At 39.0% G+C, this 12,563-nt stretch overlaps 1 pseudogene; it reads right to left on the bottom strand.

Moving 5' to 3' along the window:
- Positions 1-11,419: 11,419 nt before the first annotated feature.
- LOC110308699 (large ribosomal subunit protein uL13 pseudogene) lies at positions 11,420-12,029 on the bottom strand (annotated as a pseudogene).
- Positions 12,030-12,563: the final 534 nt, after the last annotated feature.

Raw genomic sequence — 12,563 nt, 5'->3', positions numbered from 1 at the left:
CTAACCGAATCCAAGAACACATCAAAACAATCATCCATCCTGACCAAGTAGGTTTCATCCCAGGGATGCAGGGATGGTTCAATATACGGAAATCCTTCAACGTAATCCAGCATATAAACAAACTCAAAGACAAAAACCACATGGTCATCTCGTTAGATGCAGAAAAAGCATTTGACAAGATCCAACACCCATTCATGATAAAAGTCTTGGAAAGATCAGGAATTCAAGGCCCATGCCTAAACATGATAAAAGCAATCTACAGCAAACCAGTAGCCAACATCAAAGTAAATGGTGAGAAGCTTGAAGCAATCCCTCTAAAATCAGGGACTAGACAAGGCTGTCCACTTTCTCCATACCTATTCAACATTGTACTTGAAGTCCTAGCCAGAGCAATTCGACAACAAAAGGAGATCAAAGGGATACAAATTGGAAAAGATGAAGTCAAAATATCAGTTTTTGCAGATGATATGGTAGTATATCTAAGTGACCCTAAAAATTCCACCAGAGAACTCCTAAACCTGATAAACAGCTTCGGTGATGTAGCTGGATATAAAATTAACTCAAACAAATCAATGGCCTTTCTCTACACAAAGAATAAACAGGCTGAGAAAGAAATTAGGGAAACAACACCCTTCTCAATAGTCACAAATATTATAAAATATCTTGGCGTGACTCTAACTAAGGAAGTGAAAGATCTGTATAATAAAAACTTCAAGTCTCTGAAGAAAGAAATTATAGAAGATCTCAGAAGATGGAAAGATCTCCCATGCTCATGGATTGGCAGGATCAACATTGTAAAAATGGCTATCTTGCCAAAAGCCATCTACAGATTCAATGCAATCCCCATCAAAATTCCAAATCAATTCTTCAACGAATTAGAAAGTACAATCTGCAAATTCATCTGGAATAACAAAAAACCTAGGATAGCAAAAACTCTTCTCAAGGATAAAAGAACCTCTGGTGGAATCACCATGTCGGACCTAAAGCTTTACTACAGAGCAATTGTGATAAAAACTGCATGGTACTGGTATAGTGACAGACAAATAGACCAATGGAATAGAATTGAAGACCCAGAAATGAACCCACACACCTACGGTCACTTGATCTTCGACAAGGGAGCTAAAAACATCCAGTGGAAGAAAGACAGCATTTTCAACAAATGGTGCTGGCACAACTGGTTGTTAACATGTAGAAGAATGTGAATCGATCCATTCCTATCTCCTTGTACTAAGGTCAAGTCTAAGTGGATCAAGGAGCTACACATAAAACCAGAGACACTGAAACTTATAGAGGAGAAAGTGGGGAAAAGCCTTGAAGATATGGGCACAGGGGAAAAATTCCTGAATAGAACAGTAATGGCTTGTGCTGTAAGATCGAGAATTGACAAGTGGGACCTCATGAAACTGCAAAGCTTCTGCAAGGCTAAAGACACCATCAATAAGACAAAAAAACCACCAACAGATTGGGAAAGGATCTTCACCTATCCTAAATCAGATAAGGGACTAATATCCAATATATATAAAGAACTCAAGAAGGTGGACTCCAGAAAGTCAAATAACCCCATTAAAAAATGGGGCTCAGAACTGAACAAAGAATTCTCACCTGAGGAATACCGAATGGCAGAGAAGCACCTGAAAAAATGTTCAACATCCTTAATCATCAGGGAAATGCAAATCAAAACAACCCTGAGATTCCACCTCACACCAGTCAGAATGGCTAAGATCAAAAATTCAGGTGACAGCAGATGCTGGCGAGGATGTGGAGAAAGAGGAACACTCCTCCATTGTTGGTGGGATTGCAAGCTTGTACAACCACTCTGGAAATCAGTCTGGCGCTTCCTCAGAAAATTGGACATAGTACTACTGGAGGATACAGGATACCTCTCCTGGGCATATATCCAGATGATGTCCCAACCGGTAAAAAAGACACATGCTCCACTATGTTCATAGCAGCCCTATTTATAATAGCCAGAAGCTGGAAAGAACCCAGATGTCCCTCAACAGAGGAATGGATACAGAAATTATGGTACATTTACACAATGGAGTACTACTCAGCTATTAAAAAGAATGAATTTATGAAATTCCTAGCCAAATGGATGGACCTGGAGGGCATCATCTTGAGTGAAGTAACACAATCACAAAAGAACTCACACAATATGTATTCACTGATAAGTGGATATTAGCCCAAAACTTAGGAAACCCAAGATATAAGATACAATTTGCTAAATGCATGAAACTCAAGAAGAATGAAGACCAAAGTGTGGACACTGTGCACCTTCTTAGAATTGGGAACAAAACACCCAGGGAAGGAGTTACAGAGACAAAGTTCGTAGCTGTGATGAAAGGATGGACCATTTAGAGACTGCCGTATCCAGGGATCCGTCCCATAATCAGCTTCTAAACGCTGACACCATTGCATACACTAGCAAGATTTTGCTGAAAGGACCCAAATATAGCTGTCTCTTGTGAGACGATGCCGGGGCCTAGCAAACACAGGAGTGGATGTTCACAGTCAGCTATTGGATGTATCACAGGGCTCCCAATGGAGAAGCTAGAGAAAGTACCCAAGGAGCTAAAGGGATCTGAAACCCTATTGTTGGAACAACATGATGTACTAACCAGAACCCCGGAGCTCTTGTCTCTAGCTGCATATGTATGGAAAGATGGCCTAGTCGGCCATCAATGGAAAGAGAGGCCCATTGGACTTGCAAACTTTATATGCCCCAATATAGGGGAATGCCAGGGCCAAAAGAATGAGAATGGGTGGGTAGGGAAGTGGGGGGCGCTATAGGGGACTTTTGGGATAGCATTGGAAATGTAATTGAGGAAAATGTGTAATAAAAATATTAAAAATTTAAAAAAATAATAATTTCCATAGAACACTGTTGGTGTGCATAACTTGATTGTAACAAGCGTTTGAAGAGTGAAAGAGGAGCCAAGTGCCTTAACAGTTTAGAACAGTGGTTCTAAATCTGTGGGTTTCAACTCCTTTGTCAAACCTCTAACTCCAAAAGTATTTACACGATGACTCATAACAGTAGCAAAATTACAATTATGAAGTAGCAATGATAATAATTATAGTTGTGGGTCATCATTTCATGAAGAATCACAGAGTCACAGCATTTGGAAAATTGAAAACAGTTGATTTAGAGGCTCTTAGGAAAGGAATTCCAAGATGAGAATATCAGAAAGGGTACCTCTAGAGAGCTTGTCAAAGTTCATCCTTAAGCAATCATATCAGCAATAAGGACTCACCTTTCACCTTTTGATGTTGACCAAGAGACAAAGATCCCCTAGGTGAAACTGACCTGAATCGCTCTTTCCATGAGTAGTAGCTCTTAGGGTACCCACAAACACCACTCATGTTTTCAAAGGAGTCATGCAACCAACAGTTCAACCCAACTATGACACCAATGCACCATATCAATGACCAACATGGCATGATAATCTTAAAGGTGCAGTAGTAGCTTGCATATCATGGTGGTAGCCTATAATTCTCTAATCAAACTTGATTAGAAAAGTACTCAATGAAGCAAAACATAGCTAGCAGTGGGAACCTAGCTAACTACTCAGTGCTAGTAAAGTCATGGTTTCTGGAGGAGAATCTAGAATCATTAATTTACAAAACCAGCAAAATCTCTAACCACAGTCTGTAAACATTTGACCTTATATTGACAGATAAGTATAGTCTTCACCCAGGATCAAGGAAACAACTTTGTGTAATAGGTAAAGACCACTACAAAAAACCATAACCAATAAAATGTAGAGTTGTGGAACCCAGTCCCAATAAATACATCTGTAAAGTACATACCTATGGGTGGGGAACATTGCAGAAGGGGATGTAAAGACTGTAAGAAGTAGAGGACTGGGAGGGGGTTCCTATGTTCTGTTCTAACAAAAACAGAAGCTTCACCCATAAAATCTCACCAAATGCCAAAAGGTGAGCTAAAAAGGATGACAGCCATGGGCATGACAACTGAGTGGAGAACATCGCACAAGGTCTCAACCCTACACAAAGGACTACAGGAATCTGTGGAAAACTGCAAGTGGGAAGAGTAGTCTTCTGTAGGGAAGCACATAACAATTGATTGTCCTGTGTCAAATGGTCAGCTCTGAAACCGCACACAGAAGCCTCATTAAAGGACGGAGAAGGTTATATTTAAGAATGTATGTATGCTGATATATATATATATATATATATATATATATATATATATCTCCATGCAACAACTAGGAGGCCAAGAATTTGAAGAAAAAAAAAGAGGGATGAGTTTGTGGGAATGTGTAGAGGAAATAAAAGTAAGGAAGAAATGTTGAAATTACATTATAATCTTTAAAACAAAATTAAAACAATAAACAGTAATATTCACAGTTTGAATCACTTAGGCACCCCACACACCATAAGGAATGTCACAGTAAGAACACTTGGTATTCCATAACTGTAGAATAATTGTTCCCTAAGTGTCTGTGAATTAACACAACTCAGTTCAGAATCTCTCCAAGTTTACAACACAGAGTATACAGCACAAACTTCTAGACTGCCACATTCAGCATCGGCCTGCTCTGTATCAAATGTGTACTGAAGAACTTCAACAGGAAGAGTACACATGGGGCAGATTCTATCTACTGTCCTACATACAAATTAATTTTTTCACATGTTAATGGCACAGTAACTATTTGTTTCTTTATTTTCAAAAATACTTTGAAGAGAACAAGGAGAGTATAGGAGACAGGTTGGAAGGAAAGTGGTGATGTTATAATTACATTATAATTTCAAAAAATCATATATACATAAAGTTTGAATTTCTACTCACTTTTAATCTATTATCACCTGAGGCAGATTAATGTTCACAAGTTTTTCACATTAAAATAAGAATATGAATTCTAATTGGATTTTTGAAATTCTCTATCTTCAAGTAACATAAAGATCTTTTAAAATACAATCACATGTTAATGAATCATGTATACTACTTTTGAAGACATCTTCTAGAGGACAGTTACCTTTTAAAAAATGAAAATGTTTACTAGGTTTATAACTTAGGAATTTTTCCTAAGTGTGTGTGCCTATACCCATTTGTAAAGAAGGTGACATAGACAATCTTTGATAGTTTTTTTTCCTTCTTCTTTCTTTTTTTTTTTTCAGGAAAACCAAGATCTTCAGGGCCACTGTTCTCATAAAAAATGACAAAGTGATGTACCAGGTTTATTCAGCTCTGAAGGCAAGAGTCTCTGTCTCCTCTCCGGAGAGCAATGCTTTTAATGACTCTGGAGACAGGGCTGCTATTTGGAAATCAACAAACACAGTCTGAATTGACAGTGGCCTCTTTGTGTTTTACCTTTTAATGGGAACTAATATTTTCTCCAGTTTTTCATTTTTCCCACCTACAAATAAGCTGCTATAAAGAGTGAGTTGTAATGCTTATCCCATTCTCTTCTGTACTTGAAGTAGCAAAGCTGACGTGCCAAGTCCCTAGACTAACCCTTTATTTGGAGACAGAGACTTTTTTCAGAATAAATAAAACCAGAAATTCCATCTTAATAAGGCAAGTGTAGCCCTCTGCTGCTGTTCTCACTACTGATAAATGATCACTATGTGCATCAATTTAGTCCTTCTTGGAATGGAAAATAACTCATGGCTTCTATCTGAAGCAATAGAGAGATCACTAGGAATTCACTTCCTCAGAAAACATAGAAACAAATGAACAAAGATATATGTACTGTATAATATGATACTCTATAGAAATACTCAGCTAGGAGAACTTAGAAATAGTCACAAAAGAATTTCAAAACTGGTAAGACAATAATCTAATAGGTTTTTAAAATGATGTTTACACAATGCAACTTTTGCTCTATAAGCGCATTTTTGTTTTTTTAGTGCAACAGCCTGATATATTTTTTATTCCTTCAGACTCAGACTTCTCAGGAAATTATGAGTCCAGACAGCTCAAAAGTATCAATTTTCAAAGATGTAGCTGTAGAGATTCTTTTTTTCTACCATGGTACATAATTGAGGCAGAACTAATAAATGAAAAAGAATGTAATTTCATCCATTCCTGAGAAACAATGTTGCTTGCTCTTTTAAAGACAAAATATTGACTGTTGATAATAATTCCACTTTTGTTTTTTGCATAAGTTGTTCATTAGAAAACAAGTGGTAAACTTAAGGGAGGAAGTATGTTTGTCATATTAGAAAAAAGTGAAAATAGTATCAATGCCAGAGTTAATTCTGAATTCCCTCATGAATAAATAAGGCCCATAGTGCAGTCTTTAATGTTTTGGAGGCAAAGTGAAGCCACTTATAGCAGGAATACCTGGAGTGAATGCTAATAACTCAAATTTCTAGACCCCCATCTTAGATGTAAGAATTGCATTTTATGGAATCTGAATTTTATGTATTCCCTTAGAATTTCCTGTGCTTGAGCTGCGGAAATTGTTCAGCAGGTAAAGATGCTAATGACAAGCATAAGGACCTGAATTCCTTCTCTGTGTCCCACATAGTAGAAGAGGATGAAGTCTCATAAATTTTCCTCTAACTCCCAAATGTGCACTCTCTCTCCCTCTCCCTCTTCCTCTCATCATCTCTCTTCCTCTCCTTCTCCCACTCTCCCAACTCTCTCACACACACATGCATGCATGCACACAGAGAAAATGTAACAAAAATTAATCATTTTCAATAACCGTATCTATGATATCATTAATATTTTTAACTTATACACAATAAATATGGCTAAATTCCCAAGCTGTCTGACTTTATTTATATGCAAGAAAATTAATTTATTCTCATGACTTTCAGAAACAATGCTGAACAAGATGTAGACTGTGAATCAAAGCTACAGAGCCTTGCACATGCCCAGGGAATTGTCCTAAGAAAATATAGGAAAGTGGAAATATAACTGATACACAAATGGGAAAGGATCAATGTTTTAAATAAATAAATAACATGTCTGTTAGCTGATATTTCTACAAGTCTGTGCTTATTGTACAAAATTAAGCTTTCTCAAGGACACCCACTTACAATGATGTCTTTGACCAATGCAAGATACAGACTTATTCATGGAAAACCCTGAACTGCTTTGATCGTATGCGGCATCCCATGCGGTCCCAGAAAAACTGTAAAACTAGACATTTGAGCATTTTCTGAACATATGTTAAAGGAAAAACGAGCCTAGAGAATTACAAGTGAGCGAAAGGAACACTAATGACATCTGGGGATGAAGTTGGGGTTGATCATTGGGGCGGTCTACTCTGTGCTCACTCGGAAAACAGAAATACTCTCTGCACAACTTGTCTTATTTTGTTTGTCAAAGTTCAGCAGCTCGTTTTAAATCTGCATTGCACCTCAGTACTGGAGTTGTTTCAGAAGAGAGGCTCCAAGCTTCTTTGTATAGACTCCAGGCTGTGAAATCTGGAAAGGGCTGTGCTGCGGGGTACAGTCAGAACGAAGTTCCCTGTGGCTGGGCAGTGTATTAGCTTTCATTCACGACTTACTTTCACACCAGGAAAACTTGGAAGAGGTTAATCATGCATGGCCTTTGTTCCTGGACATCATTCCCAAGCCACTTCAGATGATGCTTTTACACGGTGTTATTCTGCCTTCCGGTTTAACTCCCTGCCATGTTACACTTCTGATTTGTGTCCTCACTGTAGTGTTAAATTCCATGAAGGGATAAATTAGTTTCTTGTGGCTCCCATAACAAATGGCCACATTTAGGTGCAGAAGACAAGGAGAGCTACTCTTTCACCATTCTGGGGGACTCAAATTCTTAGTTCCATGTCCTTCCCGAGGCTGTGGGGAGAATCCTTCCTTGCCTCTTCCAGGTCCTGGTAGCAGCCATACCTCCTGTCATTACGGGGTTCATAGTCATACCCTTTCGCCTCTGTCTCAACTTTCATATGACTTTCTTCCTGCATGTACACTTCTGTTTCTTCATCTTATATACAGAGCTGCTATCTGAGTGTGCAGTTTTATACCTATAATTTCAACATCCAAAAGGGTGAAGCAGGAGGATTGTCGTGAGCTGGAAATCAGACTAAGAGTGGGAGACGGTCTTTAAAAAACGAAGCACAAAACTATCATCGAATTTATGGCCCATCCTAACCCAGGAAGCTTCCATGTCAAGGCACTCTGCTGGATTATTTCTGTAAAAACCTTTTTTGTTCTAGTAGTTGTTAGCATTTCTTCTAGGCTCTGCCCAATAGTTAACTAGCTACAGCCAGTTACAAGCCTGGCTCATGTATAAAGACTGTTCTGTTCTCTCTCTCTCTCTCTCTCTCTCTCTCTCTCTCTCTCTCTCTCTCTCTCTCTCTCTCTCTCTCTCTCTCTCCTCTGTCCCCATTTTTTTCTCTGCTTCCACTCCCTTCCCCAGACCCCCTTCCCATGTCCCAGTAAACTTCACTTTATACTAGACCAGTTGTATGGCTGATAACTTGGGGGGGGCGGTGAACCTGCCTCAGCATGGGCCCGCTAAGGCACACCCCCCACACCGAATCATGCCATTGAATTATAAAACATATCAATACTTGTAGGCTCCTAGAGGATGTATCTTTTAGAACACCAGGAACCCACTGTATGTTTTAACTGCCAATCAGCCAATGGCTACTCCAGCTTGTTTCTTGGGACTATTTGCTTTGAAAATTGTTTTCTAGCATTTTACTCTGTCTTTGTCACTGAGGTGGGTTTCCTGCAAAATGTTGAGTCCTATTTATGTAGCCTGTCTGTTAGTTTATGTCTTTTTATTAGGGAAGTGAGTCCATTGATATTAAGAGATATTAAAGGAAAGTCATTGTTGCTTCCTGTTATTTTTGTTCTTAGAGTTGGGACTGTGTTCATGTGGCTATCTTCTTTTAGGTTTGTTGAAAGATTACTTCTTGCTTTTCCTAATGTGTAGTTTCCCTCCTTGTGTTGGAGTTTTCCCTTTATTATCCTTTGATGGACTGGATTTGTGGAAAGATATTGTGTGAATTTGGTCTTGTCATGGAATACTTTGAATTCTCCATCTAAGGTAATTGTGAGTTTTGCTGTGTATAGCAGCCTGGGCTGACATTTGTGTTCTCTTAGGGTCTTTATGACATCTCTCCTGGATCTTCTGGCATTCATAGTCTCTGATGAGAAGTCTGTTGTAATTCTGATAGGTCTGCCTTTATATTACTTGACCTTTTCCCTCACTGCTTTTAATATTCTATCTTTGTTTAGTGCATTTGGTGATTTGATTATTATGTGACAGGAGGAATTTCTTTTCTGGTGCAAACTATTAGGAGTTCTGTAGGCTTCTTGTATGTTCATGGGCATCTCTTTATTTAGTTTAGGGAAGTTTTCTTCCATAATTTTCTTGAAGATATTTACTGGCCCTTTAAGTTGGGAATCTTCACTCTCTTCTATACCTATTATCCTTAGGTTTGGTCTTCTCATTGTGTCCTGGATTTCCTGGATGTTTTGGTTTAGGATCTTTTTGCATATTTCATTTTCTTTGATTATTTTGTCAATGTTTTCTATGGAATCTTCTGCACCTGAGATTCTCGCTTCTATCTCTTGTATTCTGTTCGTGATACTTACATCTATGGCTCCTGACTTCTTTCCTAGGTTTTCTATCTCCAGCATTATCTCTCTTTGGGATTTCTTCATTGTTTCTCCTTTCATTTTTAGATCCTCAATGGTTTTGTTCAATTTCTTCACCTCTTTGTTTGTATTTTCCTGTAATTCTTCAAGGGATTTTTGTGTTTCCTCTTTAAGGGCTTCTACCTTTTTAGCTCTGTTCTCCCGTATTTCTTTGAGGGAGTTATTTATGTCCTTCTTAAAATCCTCTACCAGCATCATGAGATATGATTTTAAATCCAAATCTTGTTTTCCTACTGTGTTGGGGTATCCAGGACTCGCTGTGGTGAGAGCACTGGGTTCTGATGATACCAAGTAGTCTTGGTTTCTGTTGATAAGATTCTTGTGTTTGCCTTTCACCATCTGGTAATCTCTGGTGTTAGATATTCTTGCTGTCTCTGTTTGGAGATTGTTCCTCCTGTAAGTCTGTAAGCCTGTGTCAGCACTCCTATGAGACTATCTCTCCCCTGGCAAGACCAGTGCACAGAGTGCTGCAGACCAACCCCCCTGCCTGGGTGCAGATGTAGGTCCACAGAACCCTGTTCCAGCTGCTCTGAAGCTTCTGTGGCCTGTGTACTCCTGAGTGGTCCTGTCTTAGAGAGTCACAGGAGAGAAAATGGCAATATCACCTGAATCCTGGAAGCAATCTCTCCACTGGAAGGAAAGGTACACAAAGGGCTGTGGAACAGCCTCACCTACTGGGTACAGATGTAGGCCTGTAGGACCCTGTCCCAACTGCTCTGCCATTTCTGTGGACTGTGTGCTCCTGTGGCCTCTGTGTTCCTGAGTGGTCCCACCTTAGAGAGTCACCAAAGGGAAAATCATGAAACATTTTTATTATGCAGAAAAGAGAATGACAAGCTGGTTATGAATTTGTAATGAAAATACTTTCCCAATATCAACATAATATAGGACATTATGTTTTTATTGTTATGTGTCAAGTTTCTACATTTTCACTAAAGGCAATTATTGACAGATCAGACCAGCTACCTACTCAGAGGGGTATTAGTCTAACAAGTAATTTCTCTTTGTTTTGTTTGCTTCATCTTTTATCCTAACTTCTTAGAAATGTTTCTAGGATTCAATCTCTGGACTAGTTGTAAGGTTGTCCTCATCCTTGGGTTTTAAATTTTTCTTTAAAGAGCTATGAATTTGTCCTAAAGTATATATTTCCTAAATTAACTATCTATAAAGAATTCAATTAGCCCATGTGTTCAAGAAGCAGTAACATACTACTACACATATGTCTAGAAAAATCTACAAGAACATCCATAAAGAATGTAAACAAATGGTCCTGTATCCAAACTTTTATGAAGACTAAAACATTCCAGAAGGAGGTAGCTTTTATAGCCTCTGAAATTATTGATACAATCAATCCTTTATGTATAAAGGACTGGCTTTAATGCTTCTATTTGTTTTTAAAGTTAAATGATTTATTACCATATAGAATCTTCCAGAAAATATTGCTTTGTGATCTGTTTGGAAGGAGTAAAGGCAGTGCTTATACTTAGTCAGTATCGACAGTGTGCACTTCTAAATCCCAGCCCAGTTGTGCAGCCCTCATCTTCATAGCTGCGGAATATGGTATTGGGTTAGGTGGGTGAGGCAGCCTTGCTACTCATTTTCAACACTGAAGCTCAAGTCATTCCATGGTTTTCACTTTAATAAAACTCAAGCAAGTGGTGAGCTCTCAGCTGTCGTGAGCTCTCAGCTCTCTAAATGTACCCTCTTCCCACAGGAGCAGTGCCTAAGAAACCTTTGGTCCCCACTTCCCTGGTGGTGGAGGAAGGGCAGGAAAGCTGTGAGGCACAAACAGTCTTTATTGGGATCACACCAGGAGTCCATTGGTCTTGAGGACCTCTATGAACTTGCAGATTTTCTTCTCCAGATTCTTTTTTGCCTATTGCAGTAGCCTCAAAAGCTGATTCTTCTTCCAATAGTGGATCTTGGCCTTTTCTTTCCACCTCTCCTCTAGAGTGGCTGTCACTGCCTGGAACTTCAACATGACCTCATAAGCCAGATGCACCAGGTAAGCAAACTTTCTGGTAGGCTTCAGACAAACAACCTTGAGGGCAACAGGGACCACCATCCACTTTTTCTTGTCATGGGATGGAGGGATCCCATCCAACACCTTGAGGCGTTCTAGGGCAACCTGGCTTCTCTTTGTCTTGTGGGGCAGCATGCCTCGCACAGAGCTCCAAAAAATGTGACTTGGGGCTCAGAAGTGGTAGAGACCTTGAGAGGGGTTGGTATTCATCTGCTTTGGGAGAAAAGCCAGATACTTTAACTTGTTTCTATAGAAATTTTTAGAAATGTTAATGCCTTCACAGTGTACAACCACCACCTTCACGTCCAACAGTACCTGCTTGACCACATGCCTCCAGAAGGCTCAGAAGATGGCCTTGGCCATTCAATACTAGAACCTGCCCCTCCACCATCTTTAGCAGCTCTTTGGGTGACAAGAGAGATAATCTAGGATGTTTTATATGATTTTAATATGGGTCAATCATGACATTTTGACCCATATATTTATTTTAATCAGTTTGACCATTAATTTACTCTGTTTTTCTCCCTGAATCTCAGGGCTTCTATGCCCCATAAGGAAATGAGCTATTGATAGATATCTAGGTGGTCCAGAGTGCATGGTGCCAAGAGAGTCATGGATTCTTTTCCCCCATCTGCCCTAGCAACTTACTGATCAATAGTCATATTGACAGAATTTTAATGATGTTCTAAATGGCTCTTATGATTATAAGGTGACCCATATTTAAAGGCATGTTAAAAGTCAAAAATCTTTCAAGTTATTTTTCTTATCATTTTAGTGTCTTTCAGCCTCTATAGTCTCTTATGAGTCCACTGTTCATATATCACTCTCCCAAGCCTATGCCCACATAATAATGTTAGATCTAAAGCTCATTATTCTCCCTTTGTTTTTCTTAACTTTTTATTTCTATTTTGCAGTTTCACCTCCC

Source organism: Mus caroli, unplaced genomic scaffold (genome assembly GCF_978045245.1).
Source record: "Mus caroli unplaced genomic scaffold, Mus_caroli_1 scaffold_15, whole genome shotgun sequence".
In the NCBI taxonomy this organism is placed as follows: Eukaryota; Metazoa; Chordata; class Mammalia; order Rodentia; family Muridae; genus Mus; species Mus caroli.
This window is presented reverse-complemented; position numbering and strand designations above follow the sequence as displayed.